The following is a 13,081-nucleotide window of genomic DNA, read 5'->3' on the forward strand; positions in this document are numbered from 1 at the left end:
TGTGGTCCTTGAAAAGAAGGAAAGTGCAACATATGGCAGGTCAGATGTTGGGAATCTGATAAGCATGCATTCAGCTTTTTGCTGTGAACTAAAAGTAGCTTTTGAAGTGTTATTTTTAGTGAGTTACTTCAAAGGACTTAACTGTTTCAAGCACTATGCTTTTGTTTGTTTTGCTGTCTGCTGCACACAGTTTGCGATAGATAGCCCTGTTTGAGATGCTTTATTTTCCAGTTGGATCTGGAAGTTAATTCATAACCTAAGTGACTGATCAGTGGATATGCTCTGATATGATGCATTCAGCAGGATTAAACTGAAGGAGAAATTTTTTTATGAAAAAAAATTTTGAAACACAATGGTAGAAGTAACTAAGTTGGCAATGGAACGGGTAGATTTGAAATGTAATTTTGCATATTTTAGAGTATTTTCAAAGTTTTACAAAATCGAAATTTTCAAATCAAAGTGTCTACTTTTAAAATTGAAACTTAAATAAGAGAGTTTTAGAAGCTGTAGGCATATTACTTTTGAACAGGGTTCACGTTGGCTAAAAAGATCTGGTTTATACTGTTCATCCGTCTGTTGTAGCCTTTCTAAAATATTTTGCTAATGCAGTAACTTAAAGAGTGTATAATTATTTGAGAACTAGGAATTGATCAGCTTACATGCAAACATAATTGTATTAAGTAGATTAAAAAAAAATCCTTAATTTATATTTTTTTCCATTCCTAATCTTGATTTAAAAGATAGGGGATTTTTGACTTTCGAAGACTTCAAGAGAGCCTTCAATTCTGTTTCTCCTAAGTTATCTGACAAAAATCATAGTTGAAGCCTTCAGGTAAGATTGACAAATTGATCCTTATTCCTGGATAGCAGTCTTTTTGCTCTATATTTTTCAGTTAATTGAAAATTCTGTAATGCAGCTGAAGATGTGAGCTTCAGCACCATTGCTGTTTCAGTGCCTTTATTAATAAAGATTATAAACACAAGTAATAGGTGTTAATAATATAATAATTAATATAAGCTGTATAGATGGTATTTATAAAAATAATAACTGTAAATAATAAATATCACCAGATACAGAAAGTAATTTGTTGCCTGTACTGTTTCTTAAGAAGCTTAAAGCTTTTTACTTTTACATTTTCGTCCTGTAATCAGGAAATCTGCATTCAAGAGCTATCTCTTGAGAAAATTCAGTTAGTATTGCAAAGCAGTAGTGGTGAGATCTCTTGCAAGGTGAGACTGGCTCAGAAGTGTGGATGTTGAACTTTTTGTAGGGAGATAGGGAGACACAGGTAAGAATTTTGTCCTAAATTGAGCTGTGCAACTGGATTAAAACTGTATAAAAACAAAGCCAGAGGAAATGTTTTGGACATAGATATTTTTCAGAAGCTTCATGTATTTGTGACACAAAACCTATATTACAAAAGATTGCTAAAATAAACAGAGCATATATAATTTCGTATTTGTAGATGTGTTACTTGTTCTTCCCTCTTTTTAGCACAGAGATCAAAACTAAATTTTGGGACTGAACATAATTTTAAAATATTTCTTTTATGTTAAGTAAAACAATTTACAGTACATATGCAGATAAGATGTTTAGTATTTTTAGATGCAATGACTGATAAAATGTGAGTTTTAAAACTATGTCTTCATTAAGAATTAATGAGCTCATTAACTGTGCTTTTGTAGAGCAAGAAGTTTATGCTGGGGACCCAGTATCTGTATTCATTGAGAGGATTACTTGGACTAATCTAGTCTGGTCAATAGACTGAATGATCACTAGAAGTTGGAGTCCTTTGGGTGCATGCCTAGCACACATCCTTCAGTTTAATTTTACTGGAAGAAATGCAGTTTGCCTGCTGTGATCACTGTTCCCCGTAGTACAGTCAGTGGCAAAGACTGGGAGATTCAGCTCAAGAGAGCATTCCAAATCCAAAAGTAAAACATAATGACCTTTTGAGACAAGGGGAGAAAAAGCCTTATTTGTATATTTCAGAGCTCTGTGATACTGTGGTATGAAAAGGGCTTTTTATGTTTATTTATAAAATTTTGACTTTGGTGGAAATGCTGTCTCCAAACCATGTCAGGTACTCATTGCTTTAATTTGGAATGCTTTATTGCATGCATTATTGTCTTATACTTTAAATTTTAAAGTAAAATGTAGCAGAATAAACTAAGTCTGTGGTTAGTGTCACAAATGCTTAACAGAAAGGAAGGAAAGGGAAGTAGGGAAAAAAGTTAAAGACACATACATAATACTTAGCTTCTCTGCTTGCCATACAGAGCAGAGAATTGTGTGGGTTTTTTTTTCTCTCAACATATTCTTAGACATAACATTGAAAACAAGTGTATTCAAGCTAGCAGAACACAGGGAAGGAATAATACCAGTAATTGCTTTATATGAAGAATGAAGGGCCCCACCAGAGTCATTTAGCTTTTGGATAAAGTAGACTTTATTTGTGGGCATGCAAAGTGCTCATAATGAGGCATTATATGTTGAACTGATTTTAACAAATTTGAGGCTCGAAAATGGAATTCTTGTATTTCTCATTATTAATATCAAAATAATGTTAAAATGCTTAATCTAATGTAACAGGAACCTAAAGAATAATGGATTATATGGCTACGAAGGAGACCCACCTGGTACCTAAAGCCAATATTTGTTTTAACTATATACTAAAATCAAAGCACAAAGATCAGTGTTTACAGAACCGTAGTGCTGTCTACTCTCTTATATGGATCTGAATCATGGGTCATCTACCGCCACCACCTGCGTCTCCTAGAACGCTTCCATCAACGCTGTCTCCGTACAATCCTAAACATCCGCTGGTCAGATTACGTGACCAATACATCTGTTCTAGAACAAGCAGCTGTCACAAGTATTGAGGCCATGTTACTGAGAACACAGCTGTGTTGGGCAGGACACGTCTCCAGGATGAAGGACCACCGCCTCCCTAAGATCCTGCTCTATGGTGAACTTGCCTCCGGCTGCCGCAAGAGAGGAGCCCCGAAGAGAAGATACAAGGACTCCCTGAAACAACATCTCAACCTCGGCCACGTTGATCATCTTAACTGGTCTACTCTGGCCTCAAATCGGGAGGCCTGGAGACACACCATCTATAACGCTGCCGTTTCCTTTGAGAACGCACGCAGGATCACTCTCGAGGAGAAAAGGCAACGCAGAAAGAATCGTATCCTGCTGAATACACCACCTAAGGAGTCTTTCTGCTGTGCCTTTTGCAATCGGATATGTCTATCTCGTATTGGCCTCATAAGTCACCAGCGTGCCTGTAACAAATGTGGATAGAGCCTTCCCAAATCTTCGTTCATGAAGCCTAGCCATGATGATGAGAGCTTAGGATGGAGTGGTGGTGTTAAATGCTCTACTTTATGAAAGAAATAGGATACCTCATTAAGTGTCTAAGTATAGTAAAGAGTCAGTTTGGGTTTGTGTTTTTTTTAATTCTTTGGGAATTATTTTAATCTCATACTGATAAAATACTGCTTAATGTAGATGTTCTTTTTCCTGGGAAGTTGTTTTCTTACAAGTGTCAGTAATATACTGCATACAGCTGTTGCTAAAGTTTGGAGAATGTGGGCGAGCTGTCAGTTTATATTTGATTGTATTAACTGACCGTAATCTTGCCTGAACAGTGGAGTAACGTTTATTGTTTCTGAGCAAATATTGCAGTCACATTGAACAAAATGATCAAGGGCTTATCATGCACCTCGTGTGCACCTGATTAAAATGCCATTGTACTCTAAAAACTCAACACTTGACACAGGAGTAGCAGAAGTGTCTGCTAAGGTCAATGGTGTGGTGGTATGTTCTTTCATGATGGGGTTCTCTGTAAGGGGTAGCACACAGAAGAATTTCTTTATACTAATGCTGCTGATCTGCATGTGGCTACATGGATATGAAGTGTGTCAAGTTCTTTGCAACAATAATTTGTGATAAATGGCTGTCTATAAATGAACAGATATAGAACAGATATATCTTTTAAAGTTGGATTCAAATTCTTAAAAAAAATTTTTCAAGTACTGTTTTCCTTTTTTGTTGTGAGTATGAATGTCACATTGAAAGTATTCAATATTATTAATTACAGATGCTGAGAAAATATGTCTCAGCTATAACATTTTCTTGAAAAATAATTTATTTGTGTGCTAAAACCTCAGAGCATGATAATGCAAACAGTGACAGAAGTAAGCTGAAAATCAATCACATGTGAATGTGAGTGAACATATAGATGATGAAAAATGTCTTACAAACCAAAAGTGGACAGAAAAGTCTCATTCAGTTTTTAAAGCTAGCAAGTGTAAATCAGATCATAAGGAAGAAAAGAAGGCTTTCAAGATCTGCTTTTTATGCTACCGGGCCTTTAGATTGATAGAATCACACACTAGAGGTATATTAGTACTTTTGTATGTATTGGTACTTTCCATAGAAAAAATTACCTAATTGTCTCATATTTCTTTCATGTAATTATCTAGTAATGAGAAAATAACCTGTTTTTCAGAGCCACCCCATGGAAGAAATCTTATACTCTTTTATGCAAGTTTGATTTATAGACATGTACTGCAGAACACAGTGAATATGAGACATTCATCTTCCTATGTCTAGTTGCTATGGAAACATAGTACACAGTACAATGTCATTCCAGCTCTGGTGATGCCTGCAGTAGTTTATTCCTTTGTTGTGCTTGTTTCTTAAGCAACTGTCTTGCAGCCTTTCGTATTATCACACTTCATCACTTATACAAGTCTTTTTCCTTATCTCTTGAGAACCATGTCCAATAGAAAAGATGCATTTTTTTTGCCTACCCATGCATATCAGTGTATGTACTTTTTTTGTTTGTTTGTTTTCAGTCATGGGTTAAAAGCTTGTCCCATGCACACAAATAATATACCATTGCTCTAGAGTTGGTAAAAGACAATTGCAAACCAGACTGAACATTAGTGTAAAGGACCTGACTCAGCATCTTTATTTAGGAAGAAAAAGGTGATCTTTATAATTAATTAAAAAAAATACTAGAGGTGTTGAGGGGAGCAAGAGTCAAATTGACTGGTTTTTATATTGAGAAGCTGTATCCTAACACAAGTTCTTTCTCAAGGCAGTACCTTTTTCATGATTCATTACACATAATGACACATAATGAAGGGTGTATGTGTCCCAGGTTCTGCCTAAGTGGGGTGATACTTTGCAAGAAAACATGAGTTAATTCCTCAAGATAGACGTGTCTTTTGGCTAGTATTAATAATGAGTTTTGCTTTTCCTATCTATAACTATTACCAATTTTGTAATCAAATTACTTAACAACATACTTTGGTATTTGTGGGGGTTGACTGTGGCCAGTGACTCACTGACTGTCCCCACAATGGGGTGGGAGAGAGAATCAGAAGAGCAAGAGCAAGAAGGCTAATGGGTTGATATGAGGGCATTTTAATGAGTGAGGGTAAAGCTACACTTGCAAGCAAAGCAGAATATGGACTTTATTCACTACTTCTCATCAGGAGGCAGATATGTAGCTGCTTCCTGAAAAGCAGCACACCTAATGGTTACTTGAGACGATAGACACCATAACCACAAACATCCCCTCCTTCCTTGTCCTTTCCCCAAGGTTTTATTGCTAAGCATGATGTCAAAGAACAGTTGAGGTTGGAAGGGACCTTTAAAGATCGTCTAGTCCTACCCCCTGCCACAGTCAGGGACACCTTCCACTAGACCAGGTTGATCAGAGCCTTGAACATTTCCAGGGAAGGGACATCCACGAGTTCTCTGGGCAACCTGTTTCAGTGTCTCACAACCCTCACTGTAAAAATTCTTTCTTACAACCCAACTAAATCTTTTTTTTTTGAAAGTATTGCCCCTGACGCTACAGGCCTTGGTGAAAATGTCTGTCTTTCTTATAAGCCCCATTTATATATTGCAAGGCTGCAAAACACTCTCCCTGGAGTCTTCTCTTCTGCAGGCTAAATGGCCCCAACTCTCTCACCCTGTCTTTTATTGCAATAATAGGTGATAGTATAAGTCACTTCACAGCATGAGCAACAAATTTCCTACGGTAGGGAACATCCCTTTGGTCAGTTTGAGTAAGCTGTCCCAGCTCTGTCCCTTCCAAACTTGTTACCCACCTCCAGCCTACTCACTCGGGGAACAGAGTGGAAAAAATTAAAACTTGGAGGATGTGCTAGCACTGCTAAGCAGTAAAAACACTGGTGTGTTATAAATACTGTTCTAGTCACAGATCCAAAGCACAGAACCATTCATGGTACTGTGAAGAAAATAAATCCATCTCAGCCAGGCCAGTACACTATTGTAAATTCAAATTATTCATTCATTCTAATACTTGTCTAGTAAAAAACATCACTAGCTTAATCCTGCAGGACCTGGGCATACTGTTCCTATGAAGCAGCAAGCTATTATACATCTATGTCGTATCCAGTGAAAGCATAGATCTTTCACTATAAATAAATCTGACAGCAAATCATCCTAACAAAAATTTTAAATGGAGTTTCTAGCAGATGTGACCCAAGTCTATCTGTTTTCCCAATCCTACAGAAAATTCATTAAAAAATCTGAACTTTTTGCATATCACTTTTCCTGAAGAGAAAGGGACTCATAAAAAATTTGACATAAGCAGAGATATGAATTGTCACAGGTTTGAAAGCCAAACCTATCACACGAGTGTTATACAATGTGCTGCACACACATTTATTCCTTCTAAATAGTTCAAAATATATTTTTCTAGTTTGTGAAAAATTACTACATGAAATAAAAATCTAAATATTTTAACTCATTAATTTAAATTTATATTTAAATTAAAAATTTGTGCTTTTTCTATTTTTGAGAATATGTCCAAACAAGTATTTACAATTATGTTAGAAAATTTAAGTAAGTCACTGATTCCAACCTCCTGGTTACCACTCCTGCCTTCTGTCATTGCTCTTCACCTTGAGGTGAAGAGCAAATTGTTTTAACATAGACAATTCTTATTTCACACGAATCCTTTTTATTTTCCATTGCCGTGGAATAGGGATATGCATATGGTCAGTTGCCATAATGCATTCCTGGTGATACAATTAGAATGTGGCAGCTATAAAATAGACATCAAAGATTATTTTTTTTATAAATAACATCTGTGGTAATAGCAGTGCACCTGCCAACATGCCTCAAATATGAATCAGTTCTTTTAATAATATCTTATATTTATTCAGTTTGGTGATCTCTTTACAGGGACTACCTACACAGATGCTGATTATTTTTTAATTGCATTGGATGATAGAGATTGGAGAAAAGACTGACCCAACCAAACTCATTTCAAATAACCTATTAAACAGCCATTAGATGACAACAATTCTTGTTCTTTTTTATCCAAAGCTGAACCTCTACCCTGAAGAGAAAATTGTTCCTTAAGCTCTTTCAGAGCATACATATTATTAAAAGTAGATTTTTGTCCAGAGTTAAGAACAAAAGATTTTTTTGTAAAATATACTGCATCTTCTATTTGAAGTGTAATCTGTGACATATGCTGATAGAATGAAAACCTGTTGTTTTATCAGTAGCATAGAATATTTCAGTTGGAAGGGACTTACATTGTTCATCTACTCCAAATGCCTGACCAGTTCAGGGCTGACCAAAAGGTAAAGCATATTGTTAAGAGCTTTGGCCAAATGCTTCTCAAGTCCCCAACTGACGGGCTTGAGGCATTGGTCAACTCTCTAGGAAGCCTGTTGCAGGGTTTGATCACCCCCTTGGTAAAGAATTCGTAATGCCCAGTCTAAACCTCTCCGATGGAGCTTCAAATGATTCCCATGTCCTGCCACTGGATCGCAGGGAGAAGAGGTCAGCACCTCCCTCTCCACTTCTCCTCCTCAGGAAGCTGTAGAGACCAACGAGGTCATCCCTCAGCCACCTTTTCTCCAAACTAGACAAGCCCGAAGCCCTTGGCTGCTCCTTATAGGACATTCCTTCCAGCTTTTTTGACCTCCTCTGGACACATTCAAGGATCTCCATATCCTTCTGAACTGTGGGGCTTAGAACTGCACACAATACTCAAAGTGAGGCCACACCAAAACTGTGTACAGTGGGATAATCACCTGTTCTGACTGGCTGGTTATACTGTGTTTGATGCACCCCAGGATGTGGTACACCCTCCTGGCTGCCCGGGCACACGGCTGACTCACACTGAGCTGCTGCCAACCAGCATTCTCAGATCCCTTTCTGCAGGGCTGCTTTACAACCACTCCTTTCCCAATCTGTACTTGTGCCTGGCATTACTCTGTCCTAGTGCAGAATTTGGCATTTCAATCTGTTAAATTTTATCCCGTTAGTTATTGTCCAAAGCTCCAATATAGATCCCCCTGCAACGTCTCCTGTTCCTCAAGAGAACCAACAGCACCTTGCAGTTTGGTGTCTTCAGCAAACCTGCTAATGGTGTGTTCCTGCATCCAGATAATCGATAAATATATTGAACAGAACTGGCCCCAGAATTGAACCCTGAGGCACAGCACTGGTGACCAGTCACCAGCCAGATGTAGCCTCATTCACTGCAACCCTTTGAGCTCTGCCCTTCAACCTCTTCTTCACCCAGTACACCATGAAACTGCTCATCCCACAGTTGGACAACTTGTTTAGAAGGAAGCTGTGAGGGGCAATATCAAAAGTCTTACCAAAATCCAGTAAAACTACATCCACTGCCTCCCCGTCATCCAGTAGGCAGGTGATCTTATTGTAGAGGGATATCAAACTGGTTAAACAGGACTTTCCCTTTGTGAACTCACATTGACTGTGTCTGATGATTGCATTATTCTTTAAATATCTTTCAGTATCACCTAGTATGATGATCTCCATAATTTTTCCAGGAACTGAGATTAGACCAACAGGTCTGTTGTTTCCTGCATCTTTCCTCGTATCCTTTTTATAGATGGGAATAACACTGGCTAACATTCAGTCAGCAGAGACCTCCCCAGACTCCCAAGACCTGTGGCAAATGATAGAGAGGGATCCTGCCATAACATCTGCCAGTTTCTTCAGAACTCTGGGATGAATCCCATCAGTCATAGACTTGTGAGCATTCAGCTGATACAGCTGGTCCCTTACAATTTCGGTGTCCACAAATGGAAAGTCACCATTCCCACACTCATGGTTGTCTGACTCAAGGGCTCGAGCAGTCCAAGGTCTATCAGTATTATTAAAGACTGAGGTAAACCCCCGCATTGAATATAGCAGAATAATATAGTGTGGATAGTATGAATAATAAAAATAGCAATAACTCTTTTGCAGTAGCAAAGAAATGTTTGCAAAGTCTAGGGTCCCTTTTTAGTAGGAAAAAAACATGACAAAAATAAAAATGAGCCAGTCTATGCAATAATAAAAGAACAGTCTTTTGTCAAATTGTTAACCAGTTTTCTTTGGATTTAGATTTTGTTCTCTTTTCTTACAATCTCTGCTGCATTTTGAGAAAATGAATCAGCATCAGAAATGCAACACAATGGAAAAGGGGATATTGTACTATTACATCCTAACAAAACCTAACAGCTAATGTAAAAAAATACATGATGACAGTGCTTGTTTTTAACATGAAAACCTGAGTTATTATTTGATTTAATAAATTTAAGTGAAGTGGCAGCATGTACTCTCTGTAACACAGCTGCACAGTGTCCCTTCATCTTCAGTATTCTGTTTAAATTAAAGATATTATTAATAGAATTGAAATGATGCATGTGCTCTTAGCAATCCTTATATTCCTAAGTTGGACAAAGTTTATAAAAATGTTCATATTTCAGCTTTACAAGAATTTCTGTGGGATTTTTAATTGACTTCTTTTAAAGCTTGTAGGATAATGGGTGTCCGCTCATGGATACCTTTGGAGCTTACAGGCTGGTTTCAGTGAACTGTACGAAGAGCTGAGATCAAAGAAATAATTGGATTTCTGCAAGTTTCATAAAAATAGGTGAACAAAGAAGAGAGAGATGCTATAAGTGCCCCCAACAGAGGAAAAGAATGTTATATGAGTTAATGAATCTTAACAGGCATCAGAGAGTCTACATGGAAGCCACAACTTAGAAAGACCCAGCTGTGGAGAAAACAAAGATTCCATCCCAGACTCTAAAGTCAATCAGTCATAACATGCAAATCTATAAGAAATCAGGCATTATTAGTTCAGCTGTTCACAGAATTATTTGTTTAATATAATTTTTAACTTTGTATTCATTTCTTGTAATATCTCCCTCAGAAGTTTGAAATGAAAAATGCCATAAATCCTGGGAGTTTAAGATGATTTCTGAGTTTTTAAAATGTATCCACTGAATTTTTTCCTCCAAATCTCTTGTAACTTGTGCAAATTATCTTTAAAAAATCTATTATGTAAAGAAGATTCCCTTTTAACCATGGAATCCTAGAAAAAATAAGATTACAGATACACTTGAGCATATGTTGCATCTTCTGTTTTGGTACAGTGATGATACTACAGAAGAGGAGTCTTCAGTACACAAGGATGTACCATTACAGGAGGCACATTGTATTGGGGAAATTTCTGTGTGAATATGGGAAAAAGTCTTCATTGTTGAGGAGAATTGCCCCACTGTAGATTTCTGTCTCTCAGATGTAACCAGAAATTGTGTCTTCAGATTTCTTCACTGTGTTTGTGTACTGTGGTAGTTGTAGGAGAGGTAGTCGATTCATACTAAATTCTCCTTTCCTTTGGAAAAAAGATCTTTCATTTCTCACCCTATTGATATTTGGTTTCTAGCCCCTAAAGTCCTATAATATTTTAATTCTTCATCCTATCTCACCCCCTCCCTATGAATTCACAGCTACTTTTTTTCCATATTTACTTCTTTGTTCATGTTCTATTAACTAGGAACAGGAAAACACTTGTTAGATAGTAAAGTGTCCATAACTATTCTTTATCTGGAACATCTGATGATGCCCATTGTGATAGGTAATGGGGGAGGAAACTACTTATTTGTCTGATGTCCTCTCATTCCTTTGTTGCTGTTGAAAACCATTCTTTTTCCGTAGTTCCTCATAATTACATTTCAACCAGGAACACTCAAAAATGCATATGGAGACAAATGAAGATATTTCTTTGAAGATACCCATCACTTCATGTTGTCAAATGGCCTGCAGAAACAGGTAAAGAAATTATTTCAAGTTCTTCATGATTCAAAGTGTTATTCTCCAAGCTGATTATGAGTCTTTGCTGAAAGCAAGCCAGATTCCATACTTAGAATGCAGTTTTGCTGTTGGGAAAGTGATCAATGATCTCTGTAATTTAACTAGTAAGTACATTAACAAAGCAAAAATAATTATTTTTTGTGACTACCTTGTATTAAGGATTTTTATTTTTTATTTTTAGTGTATTTTTAGTATATTCTTAGTCAGACACACACAACTGTGTTTTATGTTTGTGTCTTTGTCCCCTGATTATAAGCTCCTAGTACTGTTAATCTCTTTTGGAATCAAATAATTTTAGGAAACGAGCAAATAAACAGCCCTTGTTTTCTTGACAGATAGTTTTGATTTCTCTTGTCTACTGCAACTGACTGTGTGTCTTGCTTAATCTAATAAATACTAAGCTGTTTGTCTTACATACCTAAATCACAAGCTTGACAGCAAATCTCGTCTTCGTTCTATTGGTTTTTATCTGCTGGGTTTTCCTCCCATGGGTAACATTAATATGGTGTATGTACTACAATACCAAATGCAATGTTAATTCTTTATCTAAGTTAGTGAATATAAATACATAGTGGCATTGTCTTCTGCTTATGCATAAATATACATAATATTCTGTGACTAGAATTTTTGAGTATGAGTGTTATTCCAATTTAAGGACCTAATAGATTTTTCCTTATATTAACTCTATAGTGAAAAATAATAATGATTCTGAAAAAAAATTAACATTTTAGAGTAATTTGAGGTAAGAAGAGTTTGGCAATTGAAACCAAATAAAATAATAATAATAATAATAATAATGATGATGATGATGATGATGATGATGAGAGAGAGAGAGAGAGAGAGGGACAAGTGATGCACAATACCACTGCTCACCACCCACTGAGCAATGCCAAACCCATTCCCCAATAGCTATTGGACCCTCCCAGCCAATCCTGACCCACCCCATTTATATACTTGTCATGCCATTCTGCTGTGTGAAAAATCCTTTTGGACAGTTTGGGTCACCTGTCCTGCCATGCTGCCTCATGGAATCTTGTGCATCTGTTCACTGTTAGAGCACAGGAAACTGAAAAGTACTTGACTTAGGGTAAGCCCTGCACAGGAACAACTGAAACATCAATGTGTTATCAACATTATTCTTATATTAAATCCAAAACACGGATCTGTACCAACTACTAGAAAAAAATTTATCACTGCCAAAACCAGGACAATACAGAATCACACAGAATCACAGAATATGCTGAGTTGGAAAGGACCAACAAGGATCATTGACTCCAACTCCTGGCCCTGCACAGGACCGTCCCCAAAAGTCACACCATGTGCTTGAGATTATAATCCAAATGCTCCTTGAACTCTGTGAGGCTTGGTGCTGTGACCGCTTCCCTGGGGAGCCTGTTCCAGTGCCCAACCACCCTCTGTGTGAAGAACCTTTTTCTAATATCCAACCTAAACCTCCCGTGACACAACTTCAGGCCATTCCCTCAGTCCTGTCACTGGTCACCACAGAGAAGAGATCAGTGCCTGCCCCTCCTTTTCCCCTCACAAGGAAGTTGTAACTGCAATGAGGTCTCCCTTCAATCTCCTCTTCTCCAGGGTGAACAGATTAGGTGACCTCAGCCACTCCTCACACAGCTTCCCCTCAAGGCCCTTCATCATCTTCATTGCCCTCTTTTGGACACTCTCCAATAGCTCAATATCTTTCTTATATTGTGGTGCCCAAAACTGCACACAATATTCAAGGTGAGACCATATAAGACCTTTTAGATGTTAAAGGAACCATTATCTACTACTGCAGCTTTAATGGGAAATCATGAAGCATTCTTAATAGTTTTTGGGTTCATTCAGATTAAATTAGTTTAACCTTCTGAAAATCCGAAAAATCCAGCATGATGACAGATGTCCAGC

Source organism: Lepidothrix coronata, unplaced genomic scaffold, assembly GCF_001604755.1.
Source record: "Lepidothrix coronata isolate B3197 unplaced genomic scaffold, Lepidothrix_coronata-1.0 Scaffold43, whole genome shotgun sequence".
NCBI lineage: Eukaryota > Metazoa > Chordata > Aves > Passeriformes > Pipridae > Lepidothrix > Lepidothrix coronata.